Source organism: Gobio gobio, assembly GCF_949357685.1.
Source record: "Gobio gobio genome assembly, chromosome: 16".
Lineage (NCBI taxonomy): Eukaryota > Metazoa > Chordata > Actinopteri > Cypriniformes > Gobionidae > Gobio > Gobio gobio.
In genome coordinates, this window is record NC_137109.1 from 47,100,778 (window position 1) to 47,120,357 (window position 19,580).

Sequence of the window (19,580 nt, forward strand, 5' to 3'; positions counted from 1 at the left end):
TGGACAAAAATTTAAAATTACGACAGTGTATACTATTACATAAAAGTGGAAAAATTTAAATTATTACATTAAGTCAAAATTGAAAAATTGACAAAAATTTAAAATTACGACAGTGTATACTATGACATAAAAGCGGAAATTATTCAATTATTACATTACGTCAAGATGGACCAAAATTCAAAGTTACGACAGTGTATACTATTACATAAAAGTGGAAAGTTTTCAATTATTACATAAAATCACAATGGACAAAAATAAAAAATTACGACAGTGGATACTCTTACATAAAAGTGGAAATTATTCAATTATTACATAAAGTCAAAATTGACAAAAATACTAAATTACGACAGTGTATACTATTACATAAAAGTGGAAAAATTTAAATTAATACATTAAGTCAAAATGGACAAAAATTCTAAATTACGACAGTGTATACTATTACATAAAAAGTGGAAATTATTCAATTATTACATAAATTCAAAATTGACAAAAATACTAAATTACGACAGTGTATACTATTACATAAAAGTGGAAAAATTTAAATTATTACATTAAGTCAAAACGGACAAAAATTCAAAATTACGACAGTGTATACTATTACATAAAAGTGGAAATTATTCAATTATTACATAAAATCAAAATGGACAAAAATACAAAATTACGACAGTGTATACTATTACATAAAAGTTGACATTATTCAATTAATACATAAAGTCAAACTGGACAAAAATTTAAAATTACGACAGTGTATACTATTACATAAAAGTGGAAAAATTTAAATTATTACATTAAGTCAAAATTGACAAAAATTCTAAATTACGACAAGGTATACTGTTAAATAAAAGTGGAAATTATTCAATTATTGCATAAAGTCAAAATGGACAAAAATTCAAAATTACGACAGTGTATACTATTACATAAAAGTTGACATTATTCAATCATTACATTAAGTCAAAATGGACAAAAATTCCAAATTACGACAGTGGATACTATTACATAAAAGTGGAAATTATTCAATTATTACAGAAAGTCAAAATGGACAAACATTTCTAAATTACGACAGTGTATACTATTACATAAAAGTGGAAAGTTTTCAATTATGACATAAAGTCTAAATGGACAAAAATTCAAAATTACGACAGTGTATACTATTACATAAAAGTTGACATTATTCAATTAATACATAAAGTCAAACTGGACAAAAATTAAAAATTACGACAGTGGACACTATTACATAAAAGTGGAACAATTATTACAAAAAGTCAAAATTGACAAAAATTCCAAATTACGACAGTGTATACTATTACATAAAAGTGGAAATTATTCAATTATTACATAAAGTCAAAATGGACAAAAATTAAAAAATTACGACAGTGTATACCATTACTTAAAGTGGAAAATTTTAAAAGTTGAAAATTTTACATTATTACAAAGTCAAAATGGACAAAAATTCAAAATTACAACAGTGTATACTATGACATAAAAGCGGAAATTATTCAATTATTACATTACGTCAAGATGGACAAAAATTCAAAGTTACGACAGTGTATACTATTACATGAAAGTGGAAAGTTTTCAATTATTACATAAAATCACAATGGACAAAAATTCAAAATTACAACAGTGTATACTATTACGTAAAAGTTGACATTATTCAATTAATACATGAAGTCAAACTGGACAAAAATAAAAAATTACTACAGTGGATACTCTTACATAAAAGTGGAAATTATTCAATTATTACATAAAGTCAAAATTGACAAAAATACTAAATTACGACAGTGTATACTATTACATAAAAAGTGGAAATTATTCAATTATTACATAAATTCAAAATTGACAAAAATACTAAATTACGACAGTGTATACTATTACATAAAAGTGGAAAAATTTTAATTATTACATTAAGTCAAAACGGACAAAAATTCTAAATTACGACAGTGTATACTATTACATAAAAGTGGAAAAATTTAAATTATTACATTAAGTCAAAATTGACAAAAATTCTAAATTACGACAGTGTATACTATTACATAAAAGTGGAAATTATTCAATTATTGCATAAAGTCAAAATGGACAAAAATTCAAAATTACGACAGTGTATACTATTACATAAAAGTTGACATTATTCAATTATTACATTAAGTCAAAATGGACAAAAATTCCAAATTACGACAGTGGATACTATTACATAAAAGTGAAAAATTATTCAATTATTACATAAAGTCAAAATGGACAAACATTTATAAATTACGACAGTGTATACTATTACATAAAAGTGGAAAGTTTTCAATTATGACAAAGTCTAAATGGACAAAAATTCAAAATTACGACAGTGTATACTATTACATAAAAGTTGACATTATTCAATTAATACATAAAGTCAAACTGGACAAAAATTAAAAATTACGACAGTGGACACTATTACATAAAAGTGAAAAATTATTCAATTATTACATAAAGTCAAAATGGACAAACATTTATAAATTACGACAGTGTATACTATTACATAAAAGTGGAAATTTTCAATTATGACATAAAGTCTAAATGGACAAAAATTCAAAATTACGACAGTGTATACTATTACATAAAAGTTGACATTATTCAATTAATACATAAAGTCAAACTGGACAAAAATTAAAAATTACGACAGTGGACACTATTACATAAAAGTGGAACAATTATTACAAAAAGTCAAAATTGACAAAAATTCCAAATTACGACAGTGTATACTATTACATAAAAGTGGAAATTATTCAATTATTACATAAAGTCAAAATGGACAAAAATTAAAAAATTACGACAGTGTATACCATTACTTAAAGTGGAAAATTTTAAAAGTTGAAAATTTTACATTATTACAAAGTCAAAATGGACAAAAATTCAAAATTACAACAGTGTATACTATGACATAAAAGCGGAAATTATTCAATTATTACATTACGTCAAGATGGACAAAAATTCAAAGTTACGACAGTGTATACTATTACATGAAAGTGGAAAGTTTTCAATTATTACATATAATCACAATGGACAAAAATTCAAAATTACAACAGTGTATACTATTACGTAAAAGTTGACATTATTCAATTAATACATGAAGTCAAACTGGACAAAAATAAAAAAATTACTACAGTGGATACTCTTACATAAAAGTGGAAATTATTCAATTATTACATAAAGTCAAAATTGACAAAAATACTAAATTACGACAGTGTATACTATTACATAAAAAGTGGAAATTATTCAATTATTACATAAATTCAAAATTGACAAAAATACTAAATTACGACAGTGTATACTATTACATAAAAGTGGAAAAATTTAAATTATTACATTAAGTCAAAACGGACAAAAATTCTAAATTACGACAGTGTATACTATTACATAAAAGTGGAAAAATTTAAATTATTACATTAAGTCAAAATTGACAAAAATTCTAAATTACGACAGTGTATACTATTACATAAAAGTGGAAATTATTCAATTATTGCATAAAGTCAAAATGGACAAAAATTCAAAATTACGACAGTGTATACTATTACATAAAAGTTGACATTATTCAATTATTACATTAAGTCAAAATGGACAAAAATTCCAAATTACGACAGTGGATACTATTACATAAAAGTGAAAAATTATTCAATTATTACATAAAGTCAAAATGGACAAACATTTATAAATTACGACAGTGTATACTATTACATAAAAGTGGAAAGTTTTCAATTATGACAAAGTCTAAATGGACAAAAATTCAAAATTACGACAGTGTATACTATTACATAAAAGTTGACATTATTCAATTAATACATAAAGTCAAACTGGACAAAAATTAAAAATTACGACAGTGGACACTATTACATAAAAGTGGTACAATTATTACATAAAGTCAAAATTGACAAAAATTCCAAATTACGACAGTGTATACTATTACATAAAAGTGGAAATTATTCAATTATTACATTACGTCAAGATGGACAAAAATAAAAAATTACTACAGTGGATACTCTTACATAAAAGTGGAAATTATTCAATTATTACATAAAGTCAAAATGGACAAAAATTCCATGTTACGACATTGTATACTATTACAAAAAAGTGGAAAAATTTAAATTATTACATCAAGTCAAAACGGACAAAAATTCTAAATTACGACAGTGTATACTATTACATAAAAGTGGAAATTATTCAATTATTACATAAAATCAAAATGGACAAAAATAAAAAATTACGACAGTGTATACTATTACATAAAAGTTGACATTATTCAATTAATACATAAAGTCAAACTGGACAAAAATTTAAAATTACGACAGTGTATACTATTACATAAAAGTGGAAAAATTTAAATTATTACATTAAGTCAAAATTGAAAAATTGACAAAAATTTAAAATTACGACAGTGTATACTATGACATAAAAGCGGAAATTATTCAATTATTACATTACGTCAAGATGGACCAAAATTCAAAGTTACGACAGTGTATACTATTACATAAAAGTGGAAAGTTTTCAATTATTACATAAAATCACAATGGACAAAAATAAAAAATTACGACAGTGGATACTCTTACATAAAAGTGGAAATTATTCAATTATTACATAAAGTCAAAATTGACAAAAATACTAAATTACGACAGTGTATACTATTACATAAAAGTGGAAAAATTTAAATTAATACATTAAGTCAAAATGGACAAAAATTCTAAATTACGACAGTGTATACTATTACATAAAAAGTGGAAATTATTCAATTATTACATAAATTCAAAATTGACAAAAATACTAAATTACGACAGTGTATACTATTACATAAAAGTGGAAAAATTTAAATTATTACATTAAGTCAAAACGGACAAAAATTCAAAATTACGACAGTGTATACTATTACATAAAAGTGGAAATTATTCAATTATTACATAAAATCAAAATGGACAAAAATACAAAATTACGACAGTGTATACTATTACATAAAAGTTGACATTATTCAATTAATACATAAAGTCAAACTGGACAAAAATTTAAAATTACGACAGTGTATACTATTACATAAAAGTGGAAAAATTTAAATTATTACATTAAGTCAAAATTGACAAAAATTCTAAATTACGACAAGGTATACTGTTAAATAAAAGTGGAAATTATTCAATTATTGCATAAAGTCAAAATGGACAAAAATTCAAAATTACGACAGTGTATACTATTACATAAAAGTTGACATTATTCAATCATTACATTAAGTCAAAATGGACAAAAATTCCAAATTACGACAGTGGATACTATTACATAAAAGTGGAAATTATTCAATTATTACAGAAAGTCAAAATGGACAAACATTTCTAAATTACGACAGTGTATACTATTACATAAAAGTGGAAAGTTTTCAATTATGACATAAAGTCTAAATGGACAAAAATTCAAAATTACGACAGTGTATACTATTACATAAAAGTTGACATTATTCAATTAATACATAAAGTCAAACTGGACAAAAATTAAAAATTACGACAGTGGACACTATTACATAAAAGTGGAACAATTATTACAAAAAGTCAAAATTGACAAAAATTCCAAATTACGACAGTGTATACTATTACATAAAAGTGGAAATTATTCAATTATTACATAAAGTCAAAATGGACAAAAATTAAAAAATTACGACAGTGTATACCATTACTTAAAGTGGAAAATTTTAAAAGTTGAAAATTTTACATTATTACAAAGTCAAAATGGACAAAAATTCAAAATTACAACAGTGTATACTATGACATAAAAGCGGAAATTATTCAATTATTACATTACGTCAAGATGGACAAAAATTCAAAGTTACGACAGTGTATACTATTACATGAAAGTGGAAAGTTTTCAATTATTACATAAAATCACAATGGACAAAAATTCAAAATTACAACAGTGTATACTATTACGTAAAAGTTGACATTATTCAATTAATACATGAAGTCAAACTGGACAAAAATAAAAAATTACTACAGTGGATACTCTTACATAAAAGTGGAAATTATTCAATTATTTAAATAAAGTCAAAATTGACAAAAATACTAAATTACGACAGTGTATACTATTACATAAAAAGTGGAAATTATTCAATTATTACATAAATTCAAAATTGACAAAAATACTAAATTACGACAGTGTATACTATTACATAAAAGTGGAAAAATTTTAATTATTACATTAAGTCAAAACGGACAAAAATTCTAAATTACGACAGTGTATACTATTACATAAAAGTGGAAAAATTTAAATTATTACATTAAGTCAAAATTGACAAAAATTCTAAATTACGACAGTGTATACTATTACATAAAAGTGGAAATTATTCAATTATTGCATAAAGTCAAAATGGACAAAAATTCAAAATTACGACAGTGTATACTATTACATAAAAGTTGACATTATTCAATTATTACATTAAGTCAAAATGGACAAAAATTCCAAATTACGACAGTGGATACTATTACATAAAAGTGAAAAATTATTCAATTATTACATAAAGTCAAAATGGACAAACATTTATAAATTACGACAGTGTATACTATTACATAAAAGTGGAAAGTTTTCAATTATGACAAAGTCTAAATGGACAAAAATTCAAAATTACGACAGTGTATACTATTACATAAAAGTTGACATTATTCAATTAATACATAAAGTCAAACTGGACAAAAATTAAAAATTACGACAGTGGACACTATTACATAAAAGTGGTACAATTATTACATAAAGTCAAAATTGACAAAAATTCCAAATTACGACAGTGTATACTATTACATAAAAGTGGAAATTATTCAATTATTACATTACGTCAAGATGGACAAAAATAAAAAATTACTACAGTGGATACTCTTACATAAAAGTGGAAATTATTCAATTATTACATAAAGTCAAAATGGACAAAAATTCCATGTTACGACATTGTATACTATTACAAAAAAGTGGAAAAATTTAAATTATTACATCAAGTCAAAACGGACAAAAATTCTAAATTACGACAGTGTATACTATTACATAAAAGTGGAAATTATTCAATTATTACATAAAATCAAAATGGACAAAAATAAAAAATTACGACAGTGTATACTATTACATAAAAGTTGACATTATTCAATTAATACATAAAGTCAAACTGGACAAAAATTTAAAATTACGACAGTGTATACTATTACATAAAAGTGGAAAAATTTAAATTATTACATTAAGTCAAAATTGAAAAATTGACAAAAATTTAAAATTACGACAGTGTATACTATGACATAAAAGCGGAAATTATTCAATTATTACATTACGTCAAGATGGACCAAAATTCAAAGTTACGACAGTGTATACTATTACATAAAAGTGGAAAGTTTTCAATTATTACATAAAATCACAATGGACAAAAATAAAAAATTACGACAGTGGATACTCTTACATAAAAGTGGAAATTATTCAATTATTACATAAAGTCAAAATTGACAAAAATACTAAATTACGACAGTGTATACTATTACATAAAAGTGGAAAAATTTAAATTAATACATTAAGTCAAAATGGACAAAAATTCTAAATTACGACAGTGTATACTATTACATAAAAAGTGGAAATTATTCAATTATTACATAAATTCAAAATTGACAAAAATACTAAATTACGACAGTGTATACTATTACATAAAAGTGGAAAAATTTAAATTATTACATTAAGTCAAAACGGACAAAAATTCAAAATTACGACAGTGTATACTATTACATAAAAGTGGAAATTATTCAATTATTACATAAAATCAAAATGGACAAAAATACAAAATTACGACAGTGTATACTATTACATAAAAGTTGACATTATTCAATTAATACATAAAGTCAAACTGGACAAAAATTTAAAATTACGACAGTGTATACTATTACATAAAAGTGGAAAAATTTAAATTATTACATTAAGTCAAAATTGACAAAAATTCTAAATTACGACAAGGTATACTGTTAAATAAAAGTGGAAATTATTCAATTATTGCATAAAGTCAAAATGGACAAAAATTCAAAATTACGACAGTGTATACTATTACATAAAAGTTGACATTATTCAATCATTACATTAAGTCAAAATGGACAAAAATTCCAAATTACGACAGTGGATACTATTACATAAAAGTGGAAATTATTCAATTATTACATAAAGTCAAAATGGACAAACATTTCTAAATTACGACAGTGTATACTATTACATAAAAGTGGAAAGTTTTCAATTATGACATAAAGTCTAAATGGACAAAAATTCAAAATTACGACAGTGTATACTATTACATAAAAGTTGACATTATTCAATTAATACATAAAGTCAAACTGGACAAAAATTAAAAATTACGACAGTGGACACTATTACATAAAAGTGGAACAATTATTACAAAAAGTCAAAATTGACAAAAATTCCAAATTACGACAGTGTATACTATTACATAAAAGTGGAAATTATTCAATTATTACATAAAGTCAAAATGGACAAAAATTAAAAAATTACGACAGTGTATACCATTACTTAAAGTGGAAAATTTTAAAAGTTGAAAATTTTACATTATTACAAAGTCAAAATGGACAAAAATTCAAAATTACAACAGTGTATACTATGACATAAAAGCGGAAATTATTCAATTATTACATTACGTCAAGATGGACAAAAATTCAAAGTTACGACAGTGTATACTATTACATGAAAGTGGAAAGTTTTCAATTATTACATAAAATCACAATGGACAAAAATTCAAAATTACAACAGTGTATACTATTACGTAAAAGTTGACATTATTCAATTAATACATGAAGTCAAACTGGACAAAAATAAAAAATTACTACAGTGGATACTCTTACATAAAAGTGGAAATTATTCAATTATTACATAAAGTCAAAATTGACAAAAATACTAAATTACGACAGTGTATACTATTACATAAAAGTGGAAAAATTTTAATTATTACATTAAGTCAAAACGGACAAAAATTCTAAATTACGACAGTGTATACTATTACATAAAAGTGGAAAAATTTAAATTATTACATTAAGTCAAAATTGACAAAAATTCTAAATTACGACAGTGTATACTATTACATAAAAGTGGAAATTATTCAATTATTGCATAAAGTCAAAATGGACAAAAATTCAAAATTACGACAGTGTATACTATTACATAAAAGTTGACATTATTCAATTATTACATTAAGTCAAAATGGACAAAAATTCCAAATTACGACAGTGGATACTATTACATAAAAGTGAAAAATTATTCAATTATTACATAAAGTCAAAATGGACAAACATTTATAAATTACGACAGTGTATACTATTACATAAAAGTGGAAAGTTTTCAATTATGACAAAGTCTAAATGGACAAAAATTCAAAATTACGACAGTGTATACTATTACATAAAAGTTGACATTATTCAAATAATACATAAAGTCAAACTGGACAAAAATTAAAAATTACGACAGTGGACACTATTACATAAAAGTGGTACAATTATTACATAAAGTCAAAATTGACAAAAATTCCAAATTACGACAGTGTATACTATTACATAAAAGTGGAAATTATTCAATTATTACATTACGTCAAGATGGACAAAAATAAAAAATTACTACAGTGGATACTCTTACATAAAAGTGGAAATTATTCAATTATTACATAAAGTCAAAATGGACAAAAATTCCATGTTACGACATTGTATACTATTACAAAAAAGTGGAAAAATTTAAATTATTACATCAAGTCAAAACGGACAAAAATTCTAAATTACGACAGTGTATACTATTACATAAAAGTGGAAATTATTCAATTATTACATAAAATCAAAATGGACAAAAATAAAAAATTACGACAGTGTATACTATTACATAAAAGTTGACATTATTCAATTAATACATAAAGTCAAACTGGACAAAAATTTAAAATTACGACAGTGTATACTATTACATAAAAGTGGAAAAATTTAAATTATTACATTAAGTCAAAATTGAAAAATTGACAAAAATTTAAAATTACGACAGTGTATACTATGACATAAAAGCGGAAATTATTCAATTATTACATTACGTCAAGATGGACCAAAATTCAAAGTTACGACAGTGTATACTATTACATAAAAGTGGAAAGTTTTCAATTATTACATAAAATCACAATGGACAAAAATAAAAAATTACGACAGTGGATACTCTTACATAAAAGTGGAAATTATTCAATTATTACATAAAGTCAAAATTGACAAAAATACTAAATTACGACAGTGTATACTATTACATAAAAGTGGAAAAATTTAAATTAATACATTAAGTCAAAATGGACAAAAATTCTAAATTACGACAGTGTATACTATTACATAAAAAGTGGAAATTATTCAATTATTACATAAATTCAAAATTGACAAAAATACTAAATTACGACAGTGTATACTATTACATAAAAGTGGAAAAATTTAAATTATTACATTAAGTCAAAACGGACAAAAATTCAAAATTACGACAGTGTATACTATTACATAAAAGTGGAAATTATTCAATTATTACATAAAATCAAAATGGACAAAAATACAAAATTACGACAGTGTATACTATTACATAAAAGTTGACATTATTCAATTAATACATAAAGTCAAACTGGACAAAAATTTAAAATTACGACAGTGTATACTATTACATAAAAGTGGAAAAATTTAAATTATTACATTAAGTCAAAATTGACAAAAATTCTAAATTACGACAAGGTATACTGTTAAATAAAAGTGGAAATTATTCAATTATTGCATAAAGTCAAAATGGACAAAAATTCAAAATTACGACAGTGTATACTATTACATAAAAGTTGACATTATTCAATTATTACATTAAGTCAAAATGGACAAAAATTCCAAATTACGACAGTGGATACTATTACATAAAAGTGGAAATTATTCAATTATTACATAAAGTCAAAATGGACAAACATTTCTAAATTACGACAGTGTATACTATTACATAAAAGTGGAAAGTTTTCAATTATGACATAAAGTCTAAATGGACAAAAATTCAAAATTACGACAGTGTATACTATTACATAAAAGTTGACATTATTCAATTAATACATAAAGTCAAACTGGACAAAAATTAAAAATTACGACAGTGGACACTATTACATAAAAGTGGAACAATTATTACAAAAAGTCAAAATTGACAAAAATTCCAAATTACGACAGTGTATACTATTACATAAAAGTGGAAATTATTCAATTATTACATAAAGTCAAAATGGACAAAAATTAAAAAATTACGACAGTGTATACCATTACTTAAAGTGGAAAATTTTAAAAGTTGAAAATTTTACATTATTACAAAGTCAAAATGGACAAAAATTCAAAATTACAACAGTGTATACTATGACATAAAAGCGGAAATTATTCAATTATTACATTACATCAAGATGGACAAAAATTCAAAGTTACGACAGTGTATACTATTACATAAAAGTGGAAAGTTTTCAATTATTACATAAAATCACAATGGACAAAAATTCAAAATTACAACAGTGTATACTATTACGTAAAAGTTGACATTATTCAATTAATACATGAAGTCAAACTGGACAAAAATAAAAAATTACTACAGTGGATACTCTTACATAAAAGTGGAAATTATTCAATTATTACATAAAGTCAAAATTGACAAAAATACTAAATTACGACAGTGTATACTATAACATCAAAAGTAGAAATTATTCAATTATTACATAAATTCAAAATGGACAAAAATACTAAATTACGACAGTGTATACTATTACATAAAAGTGGAAAAATTTAAATTATTACATTAAGTCAAAACGGACAAAAATTCTAAATTACGACAGTGTATACTATTACATAAAAGTGGAAATTATTCAATTATTACATAAAATCAAAATGGACAAAAATACAAAATTACGACAGTGTATACTATTACATAAAAGTGGAAATTATTCAATTATTACATAAAGTCAAAATGGACAAAAATTCAAAATTACGACAGAGGACACTATTACATAAAAGTGGAAATTATTCAATTATTACATAAAGTCAAAATGGACAAAAATTCTAAATTACGACAGTGTATACTATTAAATAAAAGTGGAAATTATTCAATTATTACATAAAGTCAAAATGGACAAAAATTCAAATTTACGACAGTGTATACTATTACATAAAAGTTGACATTATTCAATTAATGCATAAAGTCAAAATGGACAAAAATTAAAAATTAAGACAGTGTATACTATTACATAAAAGTGGAAAGTTTTCAATAATTACATTAAGTCAAAATGGACAAAAATTCTAAATTACGACAGTGTATACTATTACATAAAAGGTGAAATTATTAAATTATTACATAAAGTCAAAATGGACAAAAATTCCAAATTACGACAGTGTATACTATTACATCATAGTGGAAAATTTTAAAAGTGGAAAATTTTAAATTATTACACAGTCAAAATGGACAAAAATTAAAAATTACGACAGTGTATACTATTACATCATAGTGGAAAATTTTAAAACTGGAACATTTCAAATTATTACACAGTCAAAATGGACAAAAATAAAAAATTACGACAGTGCATACTCTTACATAAAAGTGGAAATTATTCAATTATTACATAAAGTCAAAATGGACAAAATTTCAAAATTACAACAGTGTATACTATTACATAAAAGTTGACATTATTCAATTAATACATGAAGTCAAACTGGACAAAAATTCAAAGTTACGACAGTGTATGCTATTACATAAAAGTGGAAAGTTTTCAATTATTACATAAAATCACAATGGACAAAAATTCAAAATTACAACAGTGTATGCTATTACATAAAAGTGGAAAGTTTTCAATTATTACATAAAATCACAATGGACAAAAATAAAAAATTACGACAGTGGATACTCTTACATAAAAGTGGAAATTATTCAATTATTACATAAAGTCAAAATTGACAAAAATACTAAATTACGACAGTGTATACTATTACATAAAAGTGGAAAAATTTAAATTAATACATTAAGTCAAAATGGACAAAAATTCTAAATTACGACAGTGTATACTATTACATAAAAAGTGGAAATTATTCAATTATTACATAAATTCAAAATTGACAAAAATACTAAATTACGACAGTGTATACTATTACATAAAAGTGGAAAAATTTAAATTATTACATTAAGTCAAAACGGACAAAAATTCAAAATTACGACAGTGTATACTATTACATAAAAGTGGAAATTATTCAATTATTACATAAATTCAAAATGGACAAAAATTCAAAGTTACGACAGTGTATGCTATTACATAAAAGTGGAAAGTTTTCAATTATTACATAAAATCACAATGGACAAAAATTCAAAATTACAACAGTGTATACTATTACATAAAAGTGGAAAAATTTAAATTATTACATTAAGTCAAAACGGACAAAAATTCTAAATTACGACAGTGTATACTATTACATAAAAGTGGAAATTATTCAATTATTACATAAAATCAAAATGGACAAAAATACAAAATTACGACAGTGTATACTATTACATAAAAGTGGAAATCATTCAATTATTACATAAAGTCAAAATGGACAAAAATTCAAAATTACGACAGAGGACACTATTACATAAAAGTGGAAATTATTCAATTATTACATAAAGTCAAAATTGACAAAAATACTAAATTACGACAGTGTATACTATAACATCAAAAGTGGAAATTATTCAATTTTTACATAAATTCAAAATGGACAAAAATACTAAATTACGACAGTGTATACTATTACATAAAAGTGGAAAAATTTAAATTATTACATTAAGTCAAAACGGACAAAAATTCTAAATTACGACAGTGTATACTATTACATAAAAGTGGAAATTATTCAATTATTACATAAAATCAAAATGGACAAAAATACAAAATTACGACAGTGTATACTATTACATAAAAGTGGAAATTATTCAATTATTACATAAAGTCAAAATGGACAAAAATTCTAAATTACGACAGTGTATACTATTAAATAAAAGTGGAAATTATTCAATTATTACATAAAGTCAAAATGGACAAAAATTCAAATTTACGACAGTGTATACTATTACATAAAAGTTGACATTATTCAATTAATGCATAAAGTCAAAATGGACAAAAATTAAAAATTAAGACAGTGTATACTATTACATAAAAGTGGAAAGTTTTCAATAATTACATTAAGTCAAAATGGACAAAAATTCTAAATTACGACAGTGTATACTATTACATAAAAGGTGAAATTATTAAATTATTACATTAAGTCAAAATGGACAAAAATTCCAAATTACGACAGTGTATACTATTACATCATAGTGGAAAATTTTAAAAGTGGAAAATTTTAAATTATTACACAGTCAAAATGGACAAAAATTAAAAATTACGACAGTGTATACTATTACATCATAGTGGAAAATTTTAAAACTGGAACATTTCAAATTATTACACAGTCAAAATGGACAAAAATAAAAAATTACGACAGTGCATACTCTTACATAAAAGTGGAAATTATTCAATTATTACATAAAGTCAAAATGGACAAAATTTCAAAATTACAACAGTGTATACTATTACATAAAAGTTGACATTATTCAATTAATACATGAAGTCAAACTGGACAAAAATTCAAAGTTACGACAGTGTATGCTATTACATAAAAGTGGAAAGTTTTCAATTATTACATAAAATCACAATGGACAAAAATTCAAAATTACAACAGTGTATGCTATTACATAAAAGTGGAAAGTTTTCAATTATTACATAAAATCACAATGGACAAAAATAAAAAATTACGACAGTGGATACTCTTACATAAAAGTGGAAATTATTCAATTATTACATAAAGTCAAAATTGACAAAAATACTAAATTACGACAGTGCATACTATTACATAAAAGTGGAAAAATTTAAATTAATACATTAAGTCAAAATGGACAAAAATTCTAAATTACGACAGTGTATACTATTACATAAAAAGTGGAAATTATTCAATTATTACATAAATTCAAAATTGACAAAAATACTAAATTACGACAGTGTATACTATTACATAAAAGTGGAAAAATTTAAATTATTACATTAAGTCAAAACGGACAAAAATTCAAAATTACGACAGTGTATACTATTACATAAAAGTGGAAATTATTCAATTATTACATAAATTCAAAATGGACAAAAATTCAAAGTTACGACAGTGTATGCTATTACATAAAAGTGGAAAGTTTTCAATTATTACATAAAATCACAATGGACAAAAATTCAAAATTACAACAGTGTATACTATTACATAAAAGTGGAAAAATTTAAATTATTACATTAAGTCAAAACGGACAAAAATTCTAAATTACGACAGTGTATACTATTACATAAAAGTGGAAATTATTCAATTATTACATAAAATCAAAATGGACAAAAATACAAAATTACGACAGTGTATACTATTACATAAAAGTGGAAATCATTCAATTATTACATAAAGTCAAAATGGACAAAAATTCAAAATTACGACAGAGGACACTATTACATAAAAGTGGAAATTATTCAATTATTACATAAAGTCAAAATGGACAAAAATTCTAAATTACGACAGTGTATACTATTAAATAAAAGTGGAAATTATTCAATTATTACATAAAGTCAAAATGGACAAAAATTCAAATTTATGACAGTGTATACTATTACATAAAAGTTGACATTATTCAATTAATGCATAAAGTCAAAATGGACAAAAATTAAAAATTACGACAGTGTATACTATTACATAAAAGTGGAAAGTTTTCAATAATTACATTAAGTCAAAATGGACAAAAATTCTAAATTACGACAGTGTATACTATTACATAAAAGGTGAAATTATTAAATTATTACATAAAGTCAAAATGGACAAAAATTCCAAATTACGACAGTGTATACTATTACATCATAGTGGAAAATTTTAAAAGTGGAAAATTTTAAATTATTACACAGTCAAAATGGACAAAAATTAAAAATTACGACAGTGTATACTATTACATCATAGTGGAAAATTTTAAAACTGGAACATTTCAAATTATTACACAGTCAAAATGGACAAAAATAAAAAATTACGACAGTGCATACTCTTACATAAAAGTGGAAATTATTCAATTATTACATAAAGTCAAAATGGACAAAATTTCAAAATTACAACAGTGTATACTATTACATAAAAGTTGACATTATTCAATTAATACATGAAGTCAAACTGGACAAAAATTCAAAGTTACGACAGTGTATGCTATTACATAAAAGTGGAAAGTTTTCAATTATTACATAAAATCACAATGGACAAAAATTCAAAATTACAACAGTGTATGCTATTACATAAAAGTGGAAAGTTTTCAATTATTACATAAAATCACAATGGACAAAAATAAAAAATTACGACAGTGGATACTCTTACATAAAAGTGGAAATTATTCAATTATTACATAAAGTCAAAATTGACAAAAATACTAAATTACGACAGTGTATACTATTACATAAAAGTGGAAAAATTTAAATTAATACATTAAGTTAAAATGGACAAAAGTTCTAAATTACGACAGTGTATACTATTACATAAAAAGTGGAAATTATTCAATTATTACATAAATTCAAAATTGACAAAAATACTAAATTACGACAGTGTATACTATTACATAAAAGTGGAAAAATTTAAATTATTACATTAAGTCAAAACGGACAAAAATTCAAAATTACGACAGTGTATACTATTACATAAAAGTGGAAATTATTCAATTATTACATAAAATCAAAATGGACAAAAATACAAAATTACGAAAGTGTATACTATTACATAAAAGTTGACATTATTCAATTAATACATAAAGTCAAACTGGACAAAAATTTAAAATTACGACAGTGTATACTATTACATAAAAGTGGAAAAATTTAAATTATTACATTAAGTCAAAATTGACAAAAATTCTAAATTACGACAAGGTATACTGTTAAATAAAAGTGGAAATTATTCAATTATTGCATAAAGTCAAAATGGACAAAAATTCAAAATTACGACAGTGTATACTATTACATAAAAGTTGACATTATTCAATTATTACATTAAGTCAAAATGGACAAAAATTCCAAATTACGACAGTGGATACTATTACATAAAAGTGGAAATTATTCAATTATTACATAAAGTCAAAATGGACAAACATTTCTAAATTACGACAGTGTATACTATTACATAAAAGTGGAAAGTTTTCAATTATGACATAAAGTCTAAATGGACAAAAATTCAAAATTACGACAGTGTATACTATTACATAAAAGTTGACATTATTCAATTAATACATAAAGTCAAACTGGACAAAAATTAAAAATTACGACAGTGGACACTATTACATAAAAGTGGAACAATTATTACATAAAGTCAAAATTGACAAAAATTCCAAATTACGACAGTGTATACTATTACATAAAAGTGGAAATTATTCAATTATTACATAAAGTCAAAATGGACAAAAATCAAAAAATTACGACAGTGTATACCATTACTTAAAGTGGAAAATTTTAAAAGTTGAAAATTTTACATTATTACAAAGTCAAAATGGACAAAAATTCAAAATTACAACAGTGTATACTATGACATAAAAGCGGAAATTATTCAATTATTACATTACGTCAAGATGGACAAAAATTCAAAGTTACGACAGTGTATACTATTACATAAAAGTGGAAAGTTTTCAATTATTACATAAAATCACAATGGACAAAAATTCAAAATTACAACAGTGTATACTATTACGTAAAAGTTGACATTATTCAATTAATACATGAAGTCAAACTGGACAAAAATAAAAAATTACTACAGTGGATACTCTTACATAAAAGTGGAAATTATTCAATTATTACATAAAGTCAAAATTGACAAAAATACTAAATTACGACAGTGTATACTATTACATAAAAAGTGGAAATTATTCAATTATTACATAAATTCAAAATGGACAAAAATACTAAATTACGACAGTGTATACTATTACATAAAAGTGGAAAAATTTTAATTATTACATTAAGTCAAAACGGACAAAAATTCTAAATTACGACAGTGTATACTATTACATAAAAGTGGAAATTATTCAATTATTACATAAAATAAAAATGGACAAAAATTCTAAATTACGACAGTGTATACTATTACATAAAAGTGGAAATTATTCAATTATTACATAAAGTCAAAATGGACAAAAATTCAAAATTACGACAGAGGACACTATTACATAAAAGTGGAAATTATTCAATTATTACATAAAGTCAAAATGGACAAAAATTCTAAATTACGACAGTGTATACTATTAAATAAAAGTGGAAATTATTCAATTATTACATAAAGTCAAAATGGACAAAAATTCAAATTTACGACAGTGTATACTATTACATAAAAGTTGACATTATTCAATTAATGCATAAAGTCAAAATGGACAAAAATTCTAAATTACGACAGTGTATACTATTAAATAAAAGTGGAAATTATTCAATTATTACATAAAGTCAAAATGGACAAAAATTAAAAATTACGACAGTGGACACTATTACATAAAAGTGGAACAATTATTACATAAAGTCAAAATGGACAAAAATTCTAAATTACGACAAGGTATAATGTTACATAAAAGTGGAAATTATTCAATTATTACATGAAGTCAAAATGGACAAAAATTCAAAATTACGACAGTGGAACTATTACATAAATGTCAAAATTATTCAATTATTACATAAAGTCAAAATGGACAAAATTCAAAATGACGACAGTGTATACTATTACATAAAAGTGGAAATTATTCAATTATTACATAAAGTCAAAATGGACAAAAATTCCAAATTACGACAGTGGACACTATTACATAAAAGTGGAAATTATTCAATTATTACATAAAGTCAAAATGGACAAACATTTCTAAATTACGACAATGTATACTATTACATAAAAGTGGAAAGTTTTCAATTATGACATAAAGTCTAAATGGACAAAAATTCAAAATAACGACAGTGTATACTATTACATAAAAGTTGACATTATTCAATTAATACATAAAGTCAAACTGGACAAAAATTAAAAATTACGACAGTGGACACTATTACATAAAAGTGGAACAATTATTACATAAAGTCAAAATTGACAAAAATTCCAAATTACGACAGTGTATACTATTACATAAAAGTGGAAATTATTCAATTATTACATAAAGTCAAAATGGACAAAAATTAAAAAATTACGACAGTGTATACCATTACTTAAAGTGGAAAATTTTAAAAGTTGAAAATTTTACATTATTACAAAGTCAAAATGGACAAAAATTAAAAATTACGACAATGTATACTATTACATAAATGTGGAAATTATTCAACTATTACATTACGTCAAGATGGACAAAAATTCTAAATTACGACAGTGTATACTAATACATAAAAGTGGAACATTTTAAAAGTGGAACATTTTAAATTATTACAAAGTCAAAATGGACAAAAATTAAAAATTACGACAGTGTATACTATTACATAA